General features: G+C 46.5%; 2 protein-coding genes across 2 annotated transcripts in view; one reads left to right on the forward strand and one right to left on the reverse strand.

Moving 5' to 3' along the window:
- LOC309544438 (toll-like receptor 1) overlaps positions 1-18,869 on the reverse strand; it is a 40,871-nt gene extending 22,002 nt beyond the window's left edge. Inside the window, exon 1 of the mRNA XM_082243353.1 lies at positions 18,728-18,869. The gene's annotated coding sequence lies outside the window, so the exon portion shown is untranslated. The remainder of the gene's footprint in view (positions 1-18,727) is intronic.
- Positions 1-25,036, forward strand: part of TLR6 (toll like receptor 6) — a 167,448-nt gene that overhangs the window by 111,827 nt on the left and 30,585 nt on the right. The window lies entirely within an intron of this gene.

Below are 25,036 nucleotides of genomic sequence, written 5' to 3' on the forward strand. Positions count from 1 at the left end.
CGAGTGTGGAGATCCGCCCGCTGGTGTAAACAAAGCGGGCGGATCTCCTAAGTGACAGGCAGGGACAGATTGCAGGGTTCAGCACAGCTGAACTTGCGATCTGTCCCTGTGTCACACAGTCACCTCCCCCCCCACACGTCAGTAAGCACCAGGCATACATTAACCCATAGATCCCCAATAAAAGTTAACCCCTTCCCTGCCAGTGTCATTTTTACAGTAACAGTGCATATTTATAGCACTCATTACTGTAGTAATGTCACTGGTACCCCCAAAAGTGTCAAAAATGTCAGTCAAGGGTCCGATCTGTCCGCCGCAATGTCGCAGTCCCGGAAAAAAAATCGCAGATCTCCGCCATTACTAGTTAAAAAAAAAAACAATAAAAATGACATCAATTTCCCGTAGTTAGTAGCTGCGATAACTTTTGCGCAAACCAATTAAAATACGCTTATTGCAATTGTTTTTACCAAAAATATGTAGCAGAAAACAAATTGGCCTAGAATGTTAAAAAAATTTAGATTTTTACATTTTTTGGGGGGGAATTTCATATAAAAAAATGTGAAAAATATTGTTATTTTTTCAAAATTGTCGCTCTTGTTTTGTTTATAGCGCAAAAAGTAAAAATCGCACAGGTGATCAAATACCACCAAAAGAAAGCTCTATTTGTGGGGGAAACAAAAGACATCAATTTAATTTATGTACAGCATCGCACAACCGCACAATTCTCCGTTAAAGTAACGCAGTGCTGAATCGCAAAATATGGCCTGGTCAGGAATGGGGTAAAATCTTCCGGTCTTAAAGCGGTTAAAAATGCGCTCATTGAGAATTTTTTTGTCAAAGACATGTAGCTAAATACATTTTGGCCTAAATATATGACAAAAATGTAATATATTGGATATTTTTTAACTGTCAAAGAAGAAAATATTGTTATTTTTTCAAAATTGTCGCTTTTTTTTTATTAATATCGCAAAAAATGAAAAGCGCAGAGGTGATCAAATACCACCAAAAGAAAGCTCTGTTTGTGGGAAAAAAGGACGTAAATTTCGTATGGGTACGGCGTTGCATGACCGCACAATTGTCAGTTAAAGTCGCACAGTGCCGAATCGCAAAAAGTGGCCTGGACGTAAAGCAGGAAAATACTCCGGTGGTAAAGTGGTTAAGTTAAAAGAAGTGATTTATACTCCTTCCTGCATACTTAGTCTGGCTTTGTACAGACCTTCAAAGAGAGATAGACACAGCTTCTGCTAAGTTCTCTCTTTAAAATATACATAATACTGTGCCATCAGTGCACTATATAATAAATGTTCTTTTGTAAAATAAAAGATTTATATTAATAGTAAAATATACAGGCTGTATATGTTGGTGCTGACGTTAGCACCATACAATGTAAGTGCAAAATCGCTTTAATATTTTCTATAACTTTTATTAAGCGATATCACACTATCTCGGAAATTACATTTTTTTTTCTGGGTCCCTGGTGGTTGGGAATGAGAAAAGGAGATCCAGTGGCCAGTGGTTGGTGCAATTGCATGTGGCAGTATGCTTGTGGATTATCACAACTGTGACCTGAGGAACAAAAATGGACAATATCCTTAAAAACATCCAACGCGTCTATAATATGTATGGTTGGTAAGTGTGCATTTTGTGCACACTGTGGTGGAGCTCTAATTGAAGGAGTTTTATGCACTTTATAATCAGAAGACACGGTGGTTAGAGATTCTTATAGAAGGACTATTCATTTTTATGGGCTTTTTTCATTACCTGCATATCAATTGATTTTTATGAATTGATGTATAGCACATATTATATTTATGTGGTTTATGTTTGATTTGTTTTGAGAGGTTGAGGTTGTGTGCTAGCGCCTGACATTATATATATATATATATATATATATATATATATATATATATATAAAAAGCTTTCATAAACTCAGATTTAGCTAAGGCTATAAATATACTGAATAAGGAAAAGTGAAATTGGTAACCTATTAAAATAATAAAAATCACAGCTATTTACAGTACAACCTGTTTAAAGTGTCACTAGACACACCTCATAAAAACTATCTATAAATGCTGTATTACATGCTGTTCATACTCAGTCGCTCTGAGATTTGTTTGCAGTATGTGTGTAATATCAGTTTCTATTTTTTGCCTTTCGCCAGGGGAATGTAATATTTCCTAACATTCAATCCTAAAACAAAAACAGCCATACGAACATTTGACTATAAGAGCATTCACTTTTAGAGAAAATAGCTGAATACTATAGGCAATATGAATATTTGATATAAAACTCGCCTACATGTCCAAACCCAACCCTTGATTCATGCCGAATGGCATCTCCCAGTCCCCGCCACCACAATGTAAGCAAAGAGGCAGGGTCTCCTAGGTGACATCATTGACCATACATGGCCATATTTGATCATGAAATTTGGAGGGGTGATGTCTTTTTTTTTTGTAGAGTCCCCCTTTAAATTCATACCAGACTTGAGGACTGGGTTCACACTGCTCCGACATGAAAGTCAGACGACTTCCGATTTGACTTTTCCCCACGACTTGTGACATGTCTGACTTCCATGCAACTTCAATGAATGAGATCTGACTTTGATCCGACCATAACAGGCTCCACGCCATAGAAAAAAAAAAAAAACGCTTGCGCCCCCCCAGCCTGGCAGGTCAGGAAAGGGGGGGGGGGGGGACAAGCGAACGCCCTCCCCTCCTGGACCATACCAGTTCACATGCCTTAAAAAAAATTGGGGGTTGGGTGCTTTGGGGCAGGGGGGCTCTGTGCTCCCTGACCCAAAGCACCTAGCCCCCATGTTGATGGGGACAAGGGCCTCTTCCCGACCACCCTAGGCTGTGGTTGTGAGGGTCTGCGGGCAGGGGGACTTATCAAAATCTGGAAGCCCCCTTTAACAAGGGGGCCTCTAGATCCCAGCCCCCCTAGGTGAATGAGTATGGGGTACATTGTACTCCTACTCATTCACCCAAAAAAGTGTCAAAAATAAATACAGTACACAGGTTTTTGACAAAGTCCTTTATTAAAAATGAAGAATGTCCCTCTTCAAAGCTCCAACGTGTCTTATTTCTCCGGTGATGTATTTTCCCTCCGGATATTCTCTCCCCTCTAGTTCCTCTCCCTCCGCTGATGTCTTCTTCCACTGGTTCACAGGACCTGTGTACTTTTTTTTTTTTTTTTTACTTTTTTGGGGTGAATGAGTAGGGATACAATGTTCCCCTACTCATTCACATGGGGGAGCCCCCTTGTTAATGGGGGCTTCCAGATTTTGATAAGCCCCCTACCCACAGACCCCTACAATCACTGCCTCAGGGTTTTCAGGAAGAGGTGTTAATGGGGACAAGGTGCTTTGGGGTGGGGGGCGCAGAGCCCCCCCTTCCCCAAAGCCCCCCATGTTAAGGGCAAGTAACCTGGGATGGTTCCTGCACGGGAGGGGGGCGCTTGCTCCCCCCCTTTCCTGTCTTGCTGAGCTGCATGCTCAGATAAGGGTCTGGTATGGATTTGGGGGGGCTCAAAATTACTAGACAGGCCAATTGAGTATATCTATCTGGCCATTCAGTATCTATTGGTCGGTTCAGTATAGTCCATATATTGATATCTTTATAGATATATAGCCACTTAAGTATATATCAGGCCATTTAGTATCTATTGGTCGTTTCAGTATAGACCATACATTGATATCTCTACAGATATATAGGCCATATATTGATATCTATCTATCTATATATATATATATATATGCCACTTCAGTATATATCAGGCTTTTCAGTATCTATTGGTCGGTTCAGTATAGACCATATATTGATATATATATATATATATATATATATATATATATATAAATAGGCCACTTGAGTATATATCAGGGCATTCAGTATCTATCGGTCAGTTCATTACATATCAGCAGTGCAGTATATATATATATATATATATATATACTTGATCCTCCTCTTCTCGGGTCCAGCACCGGCACTCCAGGCACCTCCCCAATACTGAGTGCGCTCATAACAAGCTACTTGCTATGCGGACACTCATGCATGCTTGCCAATTGCTCCCACTGCTTTGTCTGAGCCAATGAGGAGAGAGAGATACAGCTGACAGAGCCACTGTTCTTGTGGGTGTAGCACCCTTCTAAGTAGGTGCTAGGTAACCTATGGGGGAGACCTTGTCTGGTTATCAGCAGGGTCCAGTTATTCATTCAGGCTGTCATGTGTTCTCCGGTGTGACTGTTGAGTTGGGGAGTCTCCCCAGTGTATCCAATGAGGGCTCTCATTGGACAGTGGAGGAAACCTGATCAATAGCACAACAGGACTTGTATCCATCCCAGAGGGCAGATTCTGCCGCAATGCATCCTGGGAGGGGGATACAAGTCTGAGGGGAGCACGTAACAGGGCGTCTTTGGTGGGAAGCAGAGTCCCAGGAGGGAGGTGACGGCTGTCTCTCCTCCTGTCAGCGTGAAATGGATGTCCTGGGCGGCTGGCCTAGAGGACAGAAGGTTAAGCTGTGCTGCAGAGAGGGATCCAGTGTGCTGAGGACCAAGCGGAGCTGTGGGGGTCGGAGTTTCCAGGAAAGCAGTGCCGTGAGTACTGTACACTGCCCTGGGGTCTGCCTAGGATAGGAGACCACTCCGGAAGGTCAGAGGGATCCAGGAGCCAGATAGCCTGTGCAGCAATTATAGAAAGGGGGTGCCAGTGTCTAGACCCTGAAGAGAAAGAGGGTGCCAGTGTGTGGGCCCTGAAGAGTTAAGAGTTGCAGCAGTGCATACAAATAGCTACCTCAGCCAGGAAAGCTAAAGTGAGCAGTACAAAGGACTTTTGAGTCACAAGGAAGCGTCAAAAGTCATTTCAAGTTCACAGACAGCAAGTCAGTGTTAACAAGCGCCAATCGGCGTTGACCGGCATTCAGCCGGCGTCAATTCAGCGTCAAAAGGCGCTTTTCTTAGTTGCCCCATTATATTGTGTATAGTCGAGCCAGAGAAGAACCCAACTTATTCCCTTCTCCCATCCAAGTTCCTAAAATAAATACAAAAAACAAAGATGCTGGACTGTTTCTTGCCTCAGTGCTCACACCTGGAGATCATGCTTAAATGGGCTGTTGTTACTAGCGGTAACCCTGGCAGACCCACATCCAGCACAAAGGCTGGAAATCCTGCTACATGCACATCGCTGGATCAAGATCAGGCACAGGTTAACCACTTAAGCCCCCGAAAATTTTACCCCCTTCCTGACCAGGGGGTATTTTGCGATTCGGCACTGCGTGACTTTAACGGACAATTGCGCGGTCGTGCGAAGCTGTACCTAAACGAATTTGGCGTCCTTTTTTTCCCACAAACAGAGCTTTCTTTTGGTGGTATTTGATCACCTGTGCGATTTTTTGATCACGCGCTATAAACAAAAAAAGAGCGTCAATTTTGCAAAAATAGCAATATTTTTCACATTTTTTTATATGAAATTCCCCCCCAAAAAAATGTAAAAATCAAAATGTTTTAACATTTTCGGCCAATTTGTTTTATGCTACCTATGTTTGGTAAAAAAAATCGCAAAAAGCGTATTTTGATTGGTTTGCGCAAAAGGTATCGCGTTTACTAACAAAGGGAAAGACTTTTGTCATTTTTGTTGTTTTTTTTTTTAACGCGTAATGGCGGCGATCTGCGTTTTTTTTTGCGGTACTGCGACATTGCGGCGGACAGATCGGACCCTTGACTGACATTTTTGACACTTTTGGGGTTACCAGTGACATTTCTACAGTAATCAGTGCTATACATATGCACTGTTACTGTAAAAATACACTGGTAGTGAAGGGGTTAACTTTATTTGAGAGGGAGGGGCTGTGTGTGTCCCTAGGGGCGTGCTTTCTACTGTGATTGGCTGTGGCTTGAGCTGTAAGGACACTGATCAACGGATCTACATAGTAGATCCGTGTGATCAGTGTTTTTACACCGAGGAGAATGACAGGTGGCTTGTTTACACAAGCCGCCTGACTTTCTCCCTCTCCCCCGCCGATCGCAGAGTGGCCGGCGGACATTGGGTCCGCCGGTCACACGCGCGGGGGGGGGGGGGTCCGTGACCACGCGGGAGCGGGAGCGCGCCTCCGGGGGCGCTCGCTCCCTAGACCCTCACAAGCAAGCGACGTAGACCTACGTCACTTTGCCTGTGAGGAGCTGACCGCCGACGTAGATAGTCGTGCGGCGGTCGGCAAGTGGTTAATATGAGGAGAGTTGGGGGAAAAGCTTCATGCAGAAGATTTTGTAGCCTAATGCAGAGAATGCTATATAGTAAGAAAAAAAACCTTCTGCCTTTCGAAATACTTTATATGAGAGCTTGCTATTTCTTCAGGGGCTAGGGCAGGGTTATCAGCATTAGTCAAGCACAAAAAATTTACAGCTTGATTTTTAAATAGCAACAGAAAGGATTCCTGGTAGGGACTGTTTTGTGCTGAATAGTTTTGACAAAACAGTAGTGGTAAACTAAGACTTCTTGATTTACACATTGCAATTGGATTCTTCCTTAAGCACTTATACCAAAAATTAAAAAAAGCTCACCCTTAGTGTTTTTTCAGACAGGCGGCATGTTCACCCCCATCTGAAAAGTGATCTATGGTTCTTTAGTAGCAGTTGACAGGTATTCAGGAAGCAATCCTGGTGTCTCGGGAACATTGTTATTTTTGTAATGTTTTTTTAATCCCAAGGGAGATTTTGCAGTAAGAAATCCCACTGCAGCAGGTTGCGTTTTACCCCTATTGAGCTCAATGGGTGAGTTTGACAGGCGGTGCTGTCTGATAAACTCTGCAGCTTGAGTTAAAAATACTGTAAAGCAAAGCATTGGGGCCACCACTTGTATGCAGCCCTGCCAGGCTGTATTGTTAGCAATTGGGTGCGCAGCTGGATGGCAGTAAAATAAGGGATTAGTTGCCTGGTCTTCCTGCCCCTGGCTCCTTGTGTGCCCTTAAAGTAAACCATTCCTTTCATATTGTATGCACGTGACATTTTATGTTTTTTTAAACACTGCCAAACTGTTTAAGTAAAAATTAAAGCATGTCACTAAAGAAAACAGTTTATTTTTCTTTGGATAGAGCAGGAAAGAATGTACTGGTAGACATTGTCACTGAAAAAAGAAAGTAAGGGGAAATCCAAATTAATAGAATTGTCCCCAAAAAGAGAGGTGAAAAAAAGTTTTGGCTTTACATACTCTTTAAGAACGGATAAGGTGGATAATGGATTGTTACATTTTTAGACATTATATACAATGCAATTGTGAACTGTCAAGTGATCCAAAACAGAGTGAAGCAGTGAAGAATGAAAAACAGCACAGAAATGCCGTAAGAGCCACCGGATAGGATGGACTCTCTGTTCTTTGCCTCAACCTTCTCACAAACCTCAGCCCTTCTGACACACCAGGAATGTACAAACATACAATGTCACAGGAAATCACTGAAAGTAATATTTTGTACCCAATACTAGAGCTATATCAAAGAAAACAGGCACCAAACCAGGTAGTAAAGGTAAATTAATATATTGTCACCCATTATGGTTGGTAACTAGGCAAGCATAGCAATTTAGCATACAAAGTGATTTAAGTGGTAGTAACCTGCGGCTGGCAAAAAAAAAAAATCCCCTGCAAAAGGCAATGTCATAATGTGCTAGTATGCATTGCATACTAGCACGTTATGAAGTACTTACTTTAGAGTGAAGCCTTCCAGCGGCATGCTGTCACTGCTGACAGGGCTTCCATCTTCACCTGGTCTTTTTTCCAGGTTCGTGGGCTCTGGCTGTATTAGTGGCTGGAGCCACGATGAAGTCACTCCTGTGCATGTGCCTGGGAGCCAATGGTCAAAACATCAGAGTTTAATCTATCAAATGCTGGAACTATACTGCCAGAGCACATTTATGGTGGTGATGCTAGTGCTAGACCAACTGCGTATACACTGTACAAAAGAAAAGGAGAATGGTAGCGGAGGGGGCAGAGGAACAAAGGGGGCTTGCAGAATAATTATTACTGGGGCAATCCTGTGAGATGTTCTGCTGGCTATCGTTGGGGCCCTTAAAGAGCTTTGGTGCACTTAAGGACAGCCCCGATTAACCTGAATGCAGTAAAGGTGCGGTATACTCTCAGCACAGGTGAAAGGTAGATGTGGTTCAGATGCAGTAAAGGTTCAGTATAATGGGGTATAGGGTTGGTATAGGTGCAGTCTAGGTTTGGAATAGGTGCAGTATAGAGTTCAGTATAGGTGTGATATGGATTGGGTAAACTTGATGTCCTGTTCTCAGTGCTGCTGTCCCTGCTACTACTAACAGCAGTGGGGGCATAGCCCTCTCACCAGTCCCCGGGATGCTACGGTGACCGCTTGCTGGGGGCGCCCTTGGTCTTTCCCTAAAAGCCTCTGGTGATCAATGGTGGAAAGCAGAGTTTGATTGGATGCTCCAGTCTTCCTGTGGCAGCGGTGCAGGTGCTGTGATGTGGGCGGTGCTGCGGGACTCCTGGGTGTCCTCACTCCCACTCTCAGGCTCGAATCTCCACTAGTATGGTCTCCCACTGGCAGGTGAATATCCAGACAAAGGTGCTCTCTCTCTGACTCCCTCAATGCCAAGAGGAAGAACTTTCCCAGACAGTTTAAAAAATGATCACTCCACTCCTCGCACTGCATGGTGCCTATTGGAATCTCTAGTGTAAGGAGTATATTCGTCTCATTATATTGCTTCCGTCTCAAACTACAACTCCCAAGTTTCTCAGTGCTCTGCATAGAAGTTTAAGGGCTTGCTTGGCTTCAGCTTTCCCCTTGCTGACCGGAAGAGAACGGTGCAGCATAAAATCAATATCTCAGTAAAGGGAGAGAAGAATAAAATCACACAGAGGCGGCTCTAGGCTTTGTGAGGCCTAAGGCAAAACTTGGACATGAGGCCCCACTCACGCCCATAATGGGAAAAATAATTCAAGTGATAAAGATTAACTGTATAAATTGCATGTTAAAAGCCTTAACCAGTGTACTATGAATTCACAGTTTCTAGAATTTTCTCTAACCAATTCTTCTTTAATCAAAGATCAATAAACATCGGGTATGTATGTATATATATATATATATATATATATATATATATATATATATATATATATATATATATATATATATGTCTGCTCTTACATCACAGTCCCCAGCATTTCACTATAGGTCATGATTCCCTGAGTCCCTCCTTACATCAGAGTTCAGTGTTCCCCTTACATAAGAGTTCTCCTTTAAATCAGATTCCCCCCAGCATCTCCTCCTTACATCAGAGTCCACAGAATTCCTCTTTACATTAGAGTCCCCCTCTTAACCACTTGCCTACTGTGCACTTAAACACCCTTCCCATCCAGGCCAATTTTCAGCTTTCAGCGCTGTCACATTTTGACTGACAATTGCGCGGTCATGCTACACTGTACCCATATGAAATTTTTATCATTTTTTTCACACAAATAGAGCTTTCTTTTGGTGGTATTTAATCATCTCTGGGTTTTTTATTTTTTACAAAAAAAAAGAATAAAGACAGAAAATTTTGAAAAAAAAAAAAAAGTTTTTCTTATTTTCTGCGAGTAAATTTTGAAAATAAATTTTTCTCCTTCACTGATGTGCGCTGATGAGGCGGCACTGATGGGCACTGATAGGCTGCACTGATGGGCACTGATGAGGTGGCACTTATGGGCACTGATGAGGAGGTACTAATATGCCGCACTGATGAGCACTGATAGGCGGCACTGATAGGCGGCATTGATAGGCGGCACTGATAGGCGGCACTGATAGGCGGCACTGATGAGCACTGATAGGCGGCACTGCTGGGCACTGAGAGGTGGCACTGCTGGGCACTGAGAGGCGGCAATGACGGGCGGCACTGATGGGCACTGATAGGCGGCACTGATGGGCACTGGCGGATGGCACTGATGGACACTGACGGGTGGCACTGATGAGCACTGATGGGCGGCACTGATGAGCACTGATGGGCAGCACCATCAGTGCCCACACTCAGTGCCCATAGTGCTGCCAGTCAGTGCTCATCAGTGCCTAGATGAGCAGGCACTGATGGGCACTGACTAGCAGCACTATGGGCACTGATTGTGGGCATTGATGGGGGGCACTGATGGCGGGCACTGTGGGCACTGATGGCGGGCACTGTGTGTGTTTTTTTACCTTTAGTAATCAGGGCACTGGTGATCAGTGCCCTGATTACATCGCTGTGTGTCCCCGGCGGCTGACGGCTCCCCCTCCTTCCTCACACTGCAGGCTCTGTGTGAGGAAGGAGCGCCGGCGATGAGAGATGATCTCATATGTTTACATATGAGATCATCGCTCATTGGACGACCCGATCACGTGGTGAATGGCCGCTGTGATTGGCCATTCACCATGATCTGGCCGACACAGATTCTCCCCGATGCGCGCTCGCGGGAGCGCGTGGGGGGCGTGTCACTGGGAGGCCGTTTAAAAACGGCCTCCCGAAAATTCAAGTCCGCGTTGCAGCCGTATATAGGCTGTAGCGCGGATGGGAGCAGGTTAAATCAAATTTCACAGAGTCCCTGTTACATCAGAGTCTCCAGAGTTTTCCCCCTTACACTGTAAGCGGGAACTCTGAAGACTCTGATGTAAGAGGAGTTCTGGGAACCCTGATTTAGGGGGAATGTTGGGGACTCTGAAGTAAGGGGAGTTCTGGGAACCCTGATTTAAGGGGGAATGCTGGAGACTCTGGTGTAAAAGGGAACTCTGTGGTCACCAAAGCTCCCCCTTGCATCAGAGTTTCCAGAGGCCCCCTTACACTTCCCTTCCTCAGTCCGCCACAGTCTAGGGCACGACAAGTCCCACTGCAGAAGGCTGCCATACCTGAGTCCCCACAGAGGGCACTGTAAATTCCAGTATAGTGCACTGCCATTCCTCCCTGAGGAATGGAAGCCTGCTATGCTTGGACTTGTACTGCTCTCTGTAGGGGACTGAGGAACTACTGCCTGCTATGCTAAGAGTTGTAGTGCCCTCTGTGGCGACTAAGACACGGTAGCCTGCTATTCTGGAGGGGCCCTCTCCCCCAGCCACCCAGGGGCTCTCTCCTTCTACCCCAGACACCCAGCGGCCCTCTCCTTCTACCCCAGACACCCAGCGTCCCTCTCCTTCTCCCCCAGCCACCCAGGGGCCCTCTCCTTCAGCCATTCTCTGAGGAATGGAAGCCTGCTATGATTGGACTTGTACTGCTCTCTGTAGGAGACTGAGGAACTACTGCCTGCTATGCTAAGACTTGTAGTGCCCTCTGTGGCGACTAAGACATGGTAGCCTGCTATTCTGGAACTTGTAGTGCCCTCTGTGAGGGACTGAGGATTCCTCAGTTCTCCACATTCTAGGGCACTATAAGTCCCAGCATAGTGGGCTGTCATTCCTCAGTCCCTTACAGCTGGAGGGAAAAACAACAGAGTTAAACATCTAAAGGACAACTCCAACCAAAACTACCAATAATGTACAGAGTCCATATGCTATATAATGTCACAGCCCCGCTACCCCTCACCTTCCACCTCGGGTGCTGTCATTGTGTAGGTCAAAGGGCTCCAGCTCCACCATGTTTGGCTTTGATGTCATATATGCAGGACTGGCTCAGCTCCACTCTCTTCCCTGGCAACTGACTCTGGCATCACAGGGGGCCTCTCCTCCTCCCCCAGCCACCCAGGGGCCCTCTCCTTCTCCCCCAGCCACCCAGGGACCCTCTCCTTCTTCCCCAGCCACCCAGGGGCCCCCTCTCCTTTTCCTTCAGCCACCCAGGGGCCCTCTCCTTCTCCTTTAGGCACCCAGGAGCCCTCTCCTTCTCCTCCAGCCACCCAGGGGCCCTCTCCTCCAGCCACCCAGGGTCCCTCTCCTTCTCCGGCCACCCAGGGTCCCTCTCCTTCTCTTCCTCCAGTCACCCAGGGGCCCTCTCCTTCTCCTCCAGCCACCCAGGGGCTCTTCTCCCCCAGCCACCCAGGGGCCCTCTCCTTCTCCCCTGGCCACCCAGGGTCCCTATCCTTCTCCCCCAGACACCCAGGGGCCCTCTCCTTCTCTCCAAGCCACCCAGTGGCTCTCTCCCTCTCCCCCAGCCACCCAGGGACCCTCTCTCCCAGCCCCCCAGGGGCTCTCTTCTTCTTCACCTCCAGCCACCCAGGGGCCCTGTCCTTCTTCTCCTCCAGCCACCCAGGGGCCCTCTCCTTGTACTGCAGACACCCAGCGGCCCTCTCCTTCTCCCCCAGCCACCCAGGGGCCCTCTCCTTCTCCCCCAGCCACCCAGAGGCCCTCTCCTTCTGGCTCAGCCACCCAGGGGCCCTCTTCTTCTGGCTCAGCCACCCAGGGGCCCTCTGCTTCTCCCACAGCCACCCAGGGGCCTTCTCCTTCTCCCCAGCCACCCAGGGGCCATCTCCTTCTCTCCCCAGCCACCCAGGGGCAATCTCCTTCTCCCCAAGCCACCCAGGGGCCATCTCCTTCTCCACCAGCCTCCTAGGGGCCATCACCTTCTCCCCCAGCCACCCAGGGGCCATCTCCTTCTCACTCAGCCACCCAGGGGCCCTATCCTTCTCCCCCAGCCATCCAGTGGCCCTCTCCTCCTCCCTCAGCCACCCAGGGGCACTCTCCTTCTCCCTCAGCCACTCAGGGGCCCTCTCCTCCTCCCTCAGCCACCCAGGGGCACTCTCCTTCTCCTTCAGCCACCCAGGTGCCCTCTCCTTCAGCCACCCAGGGGCCCTTTCCTCTTCCCCTTGCCACCCAGGGGCCCTTTCCTCTTCCCCTAGCCACCCAGGGGCCCTCTCCTTTTCCCCTAGCCACCCAGGCGCCCTTTCCTTTCCCTTAGCTACCCAGGGGCCCTCTCCTTTTCCCCTAGCCACCTAGGGACCCTCTCCTTTTCCCCTAGCCACCCAGGGACCCTCTCCTTCTCTTCCAGCCACCCTCTCCTCCCCCAGCCATCCAGGGCCTTCTTATTCTTCTCCTCCTCCACCAACCATTCTAAGACTCTTCCAACTTCCCTGGGGCTACTCACCCCCTTTACGTAGTAGACACCACAAATCTATGACCAGCCTGCAGAGTGACAAGTCAGGGGCCTGGTTAACTGTATGTTCCTGGGCCAGGGCAGAGCTCTCCTCCCAGAGCAACAACCGGTGATAGCAGAGTGAGCGGACCGGGCAGTCACTTCCTACTGATGCAGGTACACGCCCACCGATTCCTCCACATCTTAGGATTACATGATCAGATGGCCAATCCCCAGGCAGAGAAGGCGGGGTAAGTGTCAGCGAACAACAGACACCTGGCCGCCGCAGTGAAGGGACTGCAGCACACTGCTGCAACTTTTATATCCGAGGATTTAAAACAATCTTTTACTTGGGAGATTTCCCTGACTGCACCCTTCTAAATGTTGTCACTCCGCCACTGGCCGCGAGGCCCCTGTAGGTGCGAGGCCTTAGGCGACCGCCTAATTTGCCTAATTAGAGAGCCGCCTATGCCTTCATATTGCTGTAGCCCAGCACCTGGCTACATAAGCTATACTGATCTCTCCATTGACAGAATGTAAAAAGGATTTAAACCAACAAGTCTCACTTGAGCACCAAGACTATATCCTATATTTTGCCCATAAATTATTTTATATCCAGGAATCTGCATATAAGCTCTAGAGCAGATACACAGTCCCAGTAAAACTACATTGTATGTTTCCTAATGCTGACCCAATTTGTTGGAGGGGCAGGGTTTCAAAGGTACATTGCCGCACATGTTTTAGTTGGGTCCACTCATCCCTCCTTTTTGGATCAAAGTCTATGCCCTGATTTTGGAATTTATTAGCTTGTGCCTTATAGATGAGCCTGTAGCATGTCTGGATTAAGGCGGTAAATTATATCATGGATTTGGAAGGCCTAACAGTATCTAACAGAAGCAGAAACACCGATTTTGTAAGGATTGGTTCCAGTGAACCCAGTTTAAATTCTCAGATAAATACAAAGAAATCAAAGAAATCATGGGAATCAATCTCTCCTGGGTGATGGCAGGAGAGCCTTATCTCTTTCCATTTTTTTCTTCTCTCTTTCCTTACTTGTTTTTTTTCTCCCCCTTTCCTTCCCTTTCATTTCTCTTTCTCTTTTCTACGTTCTACTTACTTTGTTTTCTTGTTAATTTTTTATTTTTTTTTGTAAACGGTACAAGGTTTGTTTTGTGTTCATCCCACATTACTCTATGCTTCCTTTAGTTTAGTGATAGTTCAATCTCCGAAGGACATGTCTCCAGTACTCCATCCACGGCTGCTGTTAGAAATTGCGGGGCCCCGTACAGACTACTTGGCAGGGCCCCCCCCCCCCCAAGAAAATATTAAAGATATATTTAGCTAAAAATCTAAAAAAAAAAACGGAATTTTTGTAAAATCTTACCTGTAAAATTCCTTTCTCTGAGTCCTCCGACAGTCGCCGCCACTTCATAATCTTCACTAATGGAGTTTCTAATGGGGGTAATTGACCTTTGCTCCGCAGGAGTAGCTAGGCAACAAGATTTGTTAATATAAAAGCTTTTAGCATATCACACCCCTAGGAGGTGGTTCCCTCAGTCAATACCTCCGTGCTTCCTGCATTCTCAACTCAGTTTCAGTAGCATAGCAGTAGAGTACATAAACAAACCCCAAAAGAGGGGCGGGGGCGGCGACTGTCGGAGGACTTTTACAGGTAAGATTTTACAAAAATTCAGTTTTCTCTTACGTCCTCCGACAGTAGCCGCCACTTCATAATCTTCACTAATGGGGACGTCCCAGAGCAGTGTAGACATGAGGGGTGGGAAAAAACGCAGCCGCGCCTAAAGCAACGCAGTACCCACATCAGAAAAAGGCACCTTACCAAGGTAAGAAAACCAACTGGGCAACAGGAAAAAAGTGCTCAACAGGAGCAACAACCCAGGAAGAACAAGTAACCTAGGGGTAAAAACACCCCAACAGCCAAGGACCCAACAAGGGACCCTAAGGCACTGCCGCACTAAGAACTTTACGGCCAAAGGAAGCATCTGCCGATGCCTGAACATCCACCTTGTAAAATTTTGAGAAGGTGTGAACGGACGACCAAGTCGCCACCTTGCACACCTGGGCCACAGAAGCCTGATGACGATAGGCCCAAGACGTACTCAGAGACCTGGTAGAGTGCGCCTTCACAGGGAAAGGAGGAACCTTCCCCTTCAAAGCATAGGCTTGCACAATGGTCTGTCTGATCCATTTGGCGATGGTAGCAGCCGACGCCGCCATGCCCTTCCGAGGTCCCTCTGGAAGGATAAATAGAGAATCCGACTTGCGAAAGGATTTAGTCAACGACAGGTAAACTCTGATCGCCCGAACCACATCCAAGGAATGCAAAGCCACCTCCTTTGGATGCTTAGGCTTCGCGCAAAGCGAAGGCAAGACAATGTCCTCATTGAGGTGAAATTCCGAGATCCTCTTCGGAAGAAAAAAAGGGTTAGGTCGTAAGACCACCTTATCCAAGTGAATCACCAAGTAGGGAGAGCTGCAGGACAAAGCCGCCAGCTCCGATACCCTGCGAGCCGAAGTGATCGCCACCAAAAAGGCAACCTTCTTGGACAACAGAGACAACGAGATCTCCCTGATCTTCTCAAAGGGAGCATGCTGCAACACGGACAGAACAAGGTTCAAGTCCCATGGAGGCAAAGGGTCCCTCCGAGGAGGGGCCAAGTGTCGCACCCCTTGAACAAAGGTGCTAACCAAAGAACCTAGAGAACGGCCAGCGCAGAAATCTGACCCTTAATCGTGGCCAACGCCAAACGCTGGTCCACGCCCGTTTGAAGGAAAGCCAACACTCTCGACACCGAGTATGAGCGAGGGGAAAACCCCCTGGACTCACACCAGGCAAAATACGCCTTCCAAGTACGGTAGTAAATCTTCCCCGAAGAGGCTTTTCTAGTCTTGATCAAAGTGGGAATGACCTCAGGGGAGAGACCCCTATCCTTCAGGACCTGGCTTTCAACCGCCAGGCCGTTAAAGCCAGCGACTGTAAAGCAGGATGGAATATCGGTCCTTGAGACAGGAGATCTTCCCGAAGAAACTAAACTAATGCTGAATAAAAGAACAGCTAAGTAAAAGAAAGAGAAAAAATACTCAAAATAAAATCAAAAAAGAGGATAGAAAGCTGAGACTGAAAAGCCCCAGCACAGGATCAGCCTGCTACTCCTAAGCTAGGCATTAGAAACTGAGTTGAGAATGCAGGAAGCAGGGAGGTATTGACTGAGGGAACCACCCCCTAGGGGTGTGATATGCTAAAAGCTTTTATATTAACAAATCTTGTTGCCTAGCTACTCCTGCGGAGCAAAGGTCAATTACCCCCATTAGAAACTCCATTAGTGAAGATTATGAAGTGGCGGTGACTGTCGGAGGACGTAAGAGAAAAACTAAGTTAAATAAAAATGAAGATGAGAGGAGAAAAATATACAGGCTGGGCAATTGGAGCTCAGTGATCAGAGAGACAGAGAGAGAGAAACAAAGTTACAATTTACAAATAAACTCCTGAGCAGAGATAAGTGCTGGCAGGGGGGCCCACACAAGGGAGGGGGATTAGTGAGGGACGACTGTCTCTTTCTCAATAGATAAAAGCTGATAGCAGGGAGAGGGACAGATCAGATTCAGGTCCTGCAGGCCCCCTACAAGAGGGCTGGTGGTCCCCCCCCCTATCAGCGGCCCTGACTCCATCTCTTATGTCTGTAGTTCACTTCTGTGTACCATGTGCATTTTTGGATGGTAACAGTTTTACTTTGGCTGTTCTTGCTGTTCTATACCTGTATGCCCATTTAAGCATTTGGACTTTCTTTGTTTTGTCACCTTGGATAAATAAAGAATTAAAAAAAAAAAAAAATGTGTTGATAGGATATTATACTGAATGGGCACTTGCAGACAGATGTGCATTGTAGCGCAGCACAGCGTGTGGCAATAGTTGCGATGCACTGCCAAAAAATAGTGCATTTGCCAAAGCTGATACTGAGTCGAACTACAATACACATGCATCACAACATGTATTGGGTGCCATTCAGATTGCATTGAACTGCATTATATCAGCCCATTTAACAGGTCCCTAGCAGTATAGATTTTTTGCTCTCTTAAATAACCCTGTATGCCTAAAGCAGCCAAACATCTCAGAATTCCTCCCCAGCTGAAACCTTATACTGTAGGTGTACATGAGCATTAATAGTTTTGTTATAAAACATTACAGTTATTGTTATTGCTCCTAAAACTATTACTTTTATCCAAAGCACTGATCCCTTGTAGCGTACTATCTATGCTGACAGTGTAGTGGATGCTGCGGGAGCAGCTAGCCGCCGAGCCGCTCTCTTCATTTTTTGCATGACATTGTACTATGTTTGTGAGTATATCCCCATTGTTTTACCCAATAAACACCCTTTTTAAACGATCTTCACCATGAATGACTTCTTTTTCATGAGGACATCGGGGAGGAATCTATATTCACAGCTATAATTGCACATCAAGTGGAGAAGCAGTGTACAACAACTCTTACATGCCTGAAAACTATCATTTGGCGGTGAGTAGATAACCAAAGGGGGAGACCCCGAACAAAGCACAGATCGAGCACCTTAGCACCTGTATGATTTTAAGTGGAAAGATTCATCACAGCAACATGATGATATAATGGACACTGATTTATTCATTTGTTTTCACTGGCACTGATCTTACAGGAATTGATGATACAATAGCACTTTATGATTTTTATTTTATTTTGTGAAGTTCATGATTCTTGATATATTTATAAATTATTTATAAGTTTAAGCAGCGCTGCAAATCACAGTTTTACACATTTTAAAAGAGCACCCAGCACTTTCACACTGCAGCTAGCAGCTTTTTACACATTCTACTAGTATATTGTTGCACTTAAAGAGGAAGTAAACCCTCCTCAGGAAGTTGTACCTATAGGTAAGCCTATATTAAGGCTTACCTATAGGTACTGTAAATATCTCCTAAACATGCACCGTTTAGGAGATATTTACCTTTAATGCAGCCAGTGACGTCACTGGCGCATGCGCTCTGAAGGAACGGCAGATCGTGCCGTTCCTTCAGAGCCCCGTGCCGTGACCGTCGGCTCCCGCGCGCGTGCGCGGGAGTGACGTCACCGCGGCTCCGGCCAATCAGATGGCCGGATGCCGTGATCCCGGAAGACGGGCGACTATACATGTCGCCCGTCATACAGGTAAGCGGACGGCACGGCGGGGGCTCGTTCTAAGTTAAGTATTTCATAATGAGCTAGTATGCGATGCATACTAGCTCATTATGGGTTTCTCTTTCAGGATTTAAAGAAGAGAAAAAAAAAAATTATAGGTGTACAACCTCTTTAAGCACTTTTTCCATAAGCGCAGGGTCCCCTCAGTTTCACATTTATAAGCTCACCTGCTGCCTGCCCTTGATTTAAGCATACTTTGTGTAAAGATCAATGACATGTATTGTCACAATTGACACTGCCGCCTGTTACAATGAGACTTAGTCAGAGGACTCCATGAAAATTTTGCTTTTGGGTCCCATGCTTTATGGCTACAATATGTCCCTTGTAATAATCTTTTCAAACTGACTTCAACATTGACTTTATCGTAACAATAAATACAATAAGAGCGCTATAATAGCACACCACTGTTTAAAGAGCAGACAACTGGGGATCAGAAAAATTGAAGGCACACAATAAATACAAGGCTTAGTATAAAAGCATACAAGTGTGTCAGGTACCTTGCCATGAAGTCTTGTTCACGTGGTTAAATCTGCATTCTTCAGAAACAATAACACTACCCTGAGTTCAGTATTTGTATTTACAAAATCCTGTTTCGATTAGTTTTGTGGCATTACATTCCTGTGCTATGTGTTTCAGACGTACACACATCCTCTGCACAGCCAGTCCTCAGTAAATGTAATGCAATCTTCCAAAAAACACTCCCATTGCATCACGTCCCTCCTTTATATGTGAAACTCATTGAGAACTTCCTGGTGTTTTGTAAAGCATTGCTGTACTAGTTATAGTGTAGGAATGCAGCGCACTATTACCTAATGTCAGAACATTATGCCATGGAATCCTAATAGCCAAGTCATCTATTAACTGGCTATAGTCAAATACATTACCTTTTCTACAATCAAGGCATTTTTCCGGGTTCACGGAATTTTTGCATAGCCAACATAAGTCATGGTCTAAGGCTGCAAAGCTGCCAAGGCGACGCACCTGCACATCATACTAATTAATGATTTTAACACATTGCCATGCATAATAAAAGGTTTCAGGCTGCCAAAATCTGATTTGTCACACTTACTGTACAGTATGTGTATTTTTGTTGGCAGAATACTGTGTGCTTACACTTAAAGTGGTGTTTCAGCCTGTACAAAAAAAAAAAAAATTAAAAGTCAGCAGCTACAAATACTGTACTTGCTAAGTTTTTTCCAGGGTTCCCGTGATATCGGCACCCCAACCCTGTCTGTTCATCAGTATCGGGTGCAAGCGTCGGCATTGCAAGTAAGGGAAACCAGCAGTGAAGCCTTTAGGCTTCACAGCGGGTTTCCTACTGCGCTGCGCTTGCTGAGTGGTCCTGTCATCTTCTGGGACACGCACAGTTCCCAGAAGGCAGTGGGGGAGGGGGGCCCAAAGCAATTGCGGAAATAACATACCTTGCCTCGGAGAGGTAGGACAGAAGGGCACCTAAAAAACATATAAGGTACAAAAAGTGTTCCCATTCCCCAATCACCTGCAAAGTTCCTCAGCCCTCTGCAGAGCCCCCAGCCTTCCACAGTGTCCCCAGGCTGTTCTACAGTCCTTAACCTCTAGCAGAGCGCACAATGCCTCCAACTTCCCACAATATTGTCCAGCCTCCCTGCCCCCCATAGTACCCCCAGCCCCTTGGAGATCTTAAAAAAACCCTAATTTTCTTGCAGAGCTCTCAGCCCCCTACAATGCCCCCAGCCTTGGGCAGAATCCTTAGCAGCCCACAATGCACCCCAACCTACAGCTGTTCTATTCCTGGGACATTTTATACAGGATTGTTGATGGTTACACCAACATTATGCAAGAAATATTTACAGTACATTCCCCATTGTCATTTCATATGTGTCATTGTTGCTGAGTGTACCCATCTGCCCAAGCATTAAGCAACTTCCTCTTAGTGTGGTATCCTCAGCCCAGTGGGGATTCCTGCTGGCTGCGCCTGCCTGTGTTCTCTCCATTAAGTTCTCCGGCTCCCCCTAGTGCCTCTCTTGCCACTGCCTTGATGATCTCCTTTGCTTACGGCACTGTGCACACACTAAATTTTCTTGAAGCAGCTGCAAATCCTGCTTACCGGTAAAGCAACCTACATAGAGGTCTTAAAGAGGGCAGGGGGAACTGATATAAGGGGGAGGGGGTCTCTCTGATCTCAGGAGGTTTCTAAGGAAGAGGGGGGCACTGACATAAAGGGACTGTGAGCTAATGGGGGTCTCTATTTTGTTTAATATCTTCATAAGTGATATTGCAAAAGGCCTCGATGGTAAGGTTTGTCTTTTTGCTGATGACACAAAGATATGTAACAGGGTTGATGTTCCTGGAGGGAAACGCCAAATGGAAAAGTATTTAGGAAAACTAGAAGAATGGTCAGAACTCTGGCAACTGAAATCTAATGTGGATAAGTGCAAGATAATGCACCTGGGGCGTGAAAACCCAAGGGCAGAATATAGAATATTTGACACAGTCCTGACCTCAGTATCTGAGGAAAGGGATTTAGGAGTAATTATTTCAGAAGACTTAAAGCGGTTGTAAACCCTATAAAAAAAAAAAATAAAAAAAAAAAACCTGCAAGACAAAGGCATAATGAGCTAGTATGCATCGCATACTAGCCCATTATGTGTAACTTACCTTAAAACGAAGCCCCGCCACGGACCCCCGGACATCGCTGCGGGCGCTGCCATGATCCCTCGCAGTCTCTTCCGGGTTCGGCGGCTCCGGCGCGCTGATTGGCCGGAAGAGACGGCTCCGGCGCGATGATTGGCCGGAGCCGCAATGACGTCACTCCCGCGCATGCTAAACTAATTGAAGGTCCCCCCCCCCGGACCTTCAGAGCGCATGCGCCGCTCGCGCGAGCGGCTGCATGCACTGTAAATATCTCCAAAACAGTGCCGGTTTAGGAGATATTATTTGTACCTACAGGTAAGCCTTATTATAGGCTTACCTGTAGGTAAAAGTGTCATATGAAATGACAATGGGGAATGTACTGTAAATATTTCTTGCATAATGTTGGTGTAACCATCAACAATCCTGTATAAAATGTCCCAGGAATAGAACAGCTGTAGGTTGGGGTGCATTGTGGGCTGCTAAGGATTCTGCCCAAGGCAAAATGGGTACTCACAGAGCTCGATAGTGTATTATCGTTTTGCTAAAAAGTTTAATATTAATTCCAGCAGCAAAATGGGTACTCACATATACAAAATTGTATATGTGAGTACCCATTTTGCTGCTGGAATTAATATTAAACTTTTTAGCAAAACGATAATACACTATCGAGCTCTCTTTTTCCATGATCCTTCCATCCATATACCCTTGAGTGGCCATACTCGATCTACCCACGAGGCTTTGGATACCACAACATTAACACAGGACCCTACTACCGGACCCCACTTAGGACACTCCGGACCCCATATCACATCTCCCCTAGGAAGGGAACTACTACACAGAGCCAGGATTAAAAGACACCTCTTCAGTACCCGCTCTATACCCCTGTGTGGGGTGGGTACATCTGGTGAGTAGGTCTTTCTACCAGGGGCCACTTTACCACTCACCAGTCACCCACCTTGGGGGTCACCGTAAGACATCCTGTTCACCTATATTTTTGTTATCACCACTATTTTATGGACTCATTTTTATTATATGGACTGATTTAATACCACAATATATTTTTTTTGCACGTTGCACAAATAGATTTCCCGCACCTTTTTATCCACCTGTAAATTAATTAATTTTTTGGCACATTCATTCAATTTCTGATCCTCCTTGATATATTCATTGATTTGTTATCACCTCTTGTTGCACTTTATACCAACCGTTTTTTTGCACACCCGTCCCGTGCATAAAAGTTTCCCGCACATTTATCACTTTTTCACTATTTATTTATCATTTAATTTATCCACTATTATTTATATTATCACTTGCGGAACTAACACCTTTTATAAGTTTTATCAATTCATTTAGTATTGTCATATATTTATATATTTTTTATTTTTAGTTTTGGCATATACACAAGCATATTTATTGTCATATCTTGCAATTTATTACGCTCTCTGGTGGTTGTTTCTCTTATATACCTCTAAAATATATTTAGATTAATTTATATCCCTTATAACACCACACGTTCTGATCTTTTTACTTGGTTATTGATTTTTTTACCTCCGCATCTTTTATCTATTTACTTATTCCCCAATCATATTTATGTTTTAACACTATATTTAAACATCTTATATTTATTTGCACTTTATAAAATAAGCAGCGCCATCACCTTCCATTTTATTTACCGATTTTGATGACAGCCTGGACTTCGCCACCCCCCCGCCAAGCCTCCCAGGAGGGTGGAATGATGTGATCTCTGCCATATGTAACCCTGATCATTGGTTATGACTGAGCTGAGCCGAGACTTTGTGATCAGCTTCCTGATTGGGAAGGGGGGAGGGGGCTGGGTACTGAACCAGCAGCTGGTGGAGCATTTCCGGCCCTTGCTGACTGAGCTGCCAACAATACAGCCTGCCAGCTCTGAGAAGGAGATCAGACCAGAGCCCGGCATCAAGGAGGAGACCCCAGCTGGCCTAGGCACTCTGGGTTCTGGTGGGGGGGGGGGGGGGTATAGGGGTCTGTTATATAGGAGTGGGGAGAATAGGGGGTCTGGTGTTATCCAGGAGTGGGGGGATATAGTGGGTCTGGTGTTATCTAGGAGTTGGGGGTAGAGGAGGGTCAGGTGTTACCTAGGAGTCATGGATATAGTTGTTTTGGTGTTATCGAGGGGTGGGGGGTATAGTGTTATCTATGAGTAGGATCACAAAGGATGTCTCTTTGCTGGATTGGGCTGTCTCTTTGAAAAATTAGTGCAGTTAGTGTTAGTGTAGGGTCCTGCTCAAAAGAGTCTACCTTGTCGTGGTGTCATGCTTCATATTTTTTTTTCCAAAATATAATTTCTTACTTTTAAATCTTGAAAGCATTAATGACTTGGAATACCCTTTTTATTTTCATATATTTAGTTGTAAGAGTGTTAAAATAATAGTGGGTGCACCAAAGGACTAGTGGGATTGCCAGTGGGCAGATTCAGTGGGATGGCCAATGGGCTGGCCCTGGGGAATGTTGGTGGTCAGGCCTGAGGGGGCCCAGGCCTACAGCTGTGTAACGGCCTGAAACTTTTTGATGTATACTCTTGAAGGGGACAGCCCTTATCATGGATGGAGTTGTTAGGGTTGTGTGGCAGCCCTGCACCTTTTGGGAGAGGGGTACCTTGGGCAGGGGTATATTAGGAAGACAGATCGCTTCCTGGATTAGTTGTCTTGAAGAGAGTAAGTACCTGCTGATCTTTCCCTGATGGAGGAAGCCTGAACAGTAGCCTGAAGCCTAAACAGTAAAAGGACTACCGTATATACTCGATTATAAGCCGAGTTTTTCAGCATGTTGTTTCATGCTGAAAATGCACCCCTCGGCTTATACTCGAGCCACTGGCTAGAGTGTCTTTTTAAAAATGGCGCCGTCACTGCATGTCACTGCGCATGTGCCGCATGCCCGGGAATAGCCGAACGTGTTCGGCCTTTCCCGAGCATCGGCGACGCATTTTCGGTGACGTATTGGCGGGGCTGGGTGGCGCGATTTTTAAATCGAAGACGGCGCCTCACCGACAGGTAAGTGAGACTCCTCCGCAGCCCCTGTATTTCCTCATGCAGTGCTGCGGGCATGGTACAGGACATTCCCCTGTACCATGCCCGCAGCATTGCATCTCCTGTGCCATGCCTGTACATATTGTGCCATGGCTATACCTACTGTGCCATGCCTGTACATACTGTGCCATGCCTGTACTTACTGTGCCATGCCTATACCTACTGTGCCATGCCTGTACATACTGTACCATGCCTGTACATACTGTGCCATGCCTATACCTACTGTGCCATGCCTATACCTACTGTGCCATGCCTGTACATACTGTGCCATGCCTGTACATACTGTGCCATGCCTATACCATGACCTGTGCTATGCCATGCCTGTACCATGACCCAGGGCCGGTCCGAGGCGGGTGCACGGGGTGCATCGCACCCAGGCGCCGCGAGCTGAGGCAGAGGAGGGGCGCCGAAGCTCCAGTGACAGTGTCGGTGTTCTAAAATTTAACACACAGCTGACAGAGAGGAGGCAGCAGGACTGGTTGCTTAGCTGGGAGGAGGCGGGATGGAGAGAAGACATTCTCGGGTCTGAGAGGAGGCGGGACGGATTGCTTAGTTGGGAGGAGACGGGACGGAGGTAGAGAAAAAATGTAATCAGCAAGCTCTGCATTATTACAATTATGCTCGACCTCCGTCCCGCCTCCTCCCAGCTAAGCAGTTCGTCCCGCCTCCGCCCCGCCTCCTCTCAGACCGAGGATGTCTTCTCTCCATCCTGCCTCCTCCCAGCTAAGCACTTCGTCCCGCCTCCGCCCCGCCTCCTCTCAGACCTGAGGATGTCTTCTCTGCATACCGCCTCCTCCCAGCTAAGAACTTCGTCCCGCCTCCGCCCCGCCTCCTCTTCGTCCTGTCTCCTCTCAGCTAAGTAATCAGCAGTCCCGCCTCCTGTCCTCTCTGTCAGCAGTGATGTAATGGCGCCGGCGGGGCGCCATTTTTAAATCTAAAGTAAACTGCAGTGGCCCAGCAGTGGCGCGTGCCTCTCATCATGGCCAGGTAAGACCCCTCCACAGCTTCTGACCACCTCCCCCTGTAGCATGCCCGCAGCCTCAGACGTCTCCCCCCCCCCTGTACCATGTCCGCAGCCTCAGATATCTCCCCCCTGTTCCATGTCCGCAGCCTCAGATATCTCCC

This window comes from Pelophylax lessonae (assembly GCF_965119305.1).
Source record: "Pelophylax lessonae genome assembly, chromosome: 1".
In the NCBI taxonomy this organism is placed as follows: Eukaryota; Metazoa; Chordata; class Amphibia; order Anura; family Ranidae; genus Pelophylax; species Pelophylax lessonae.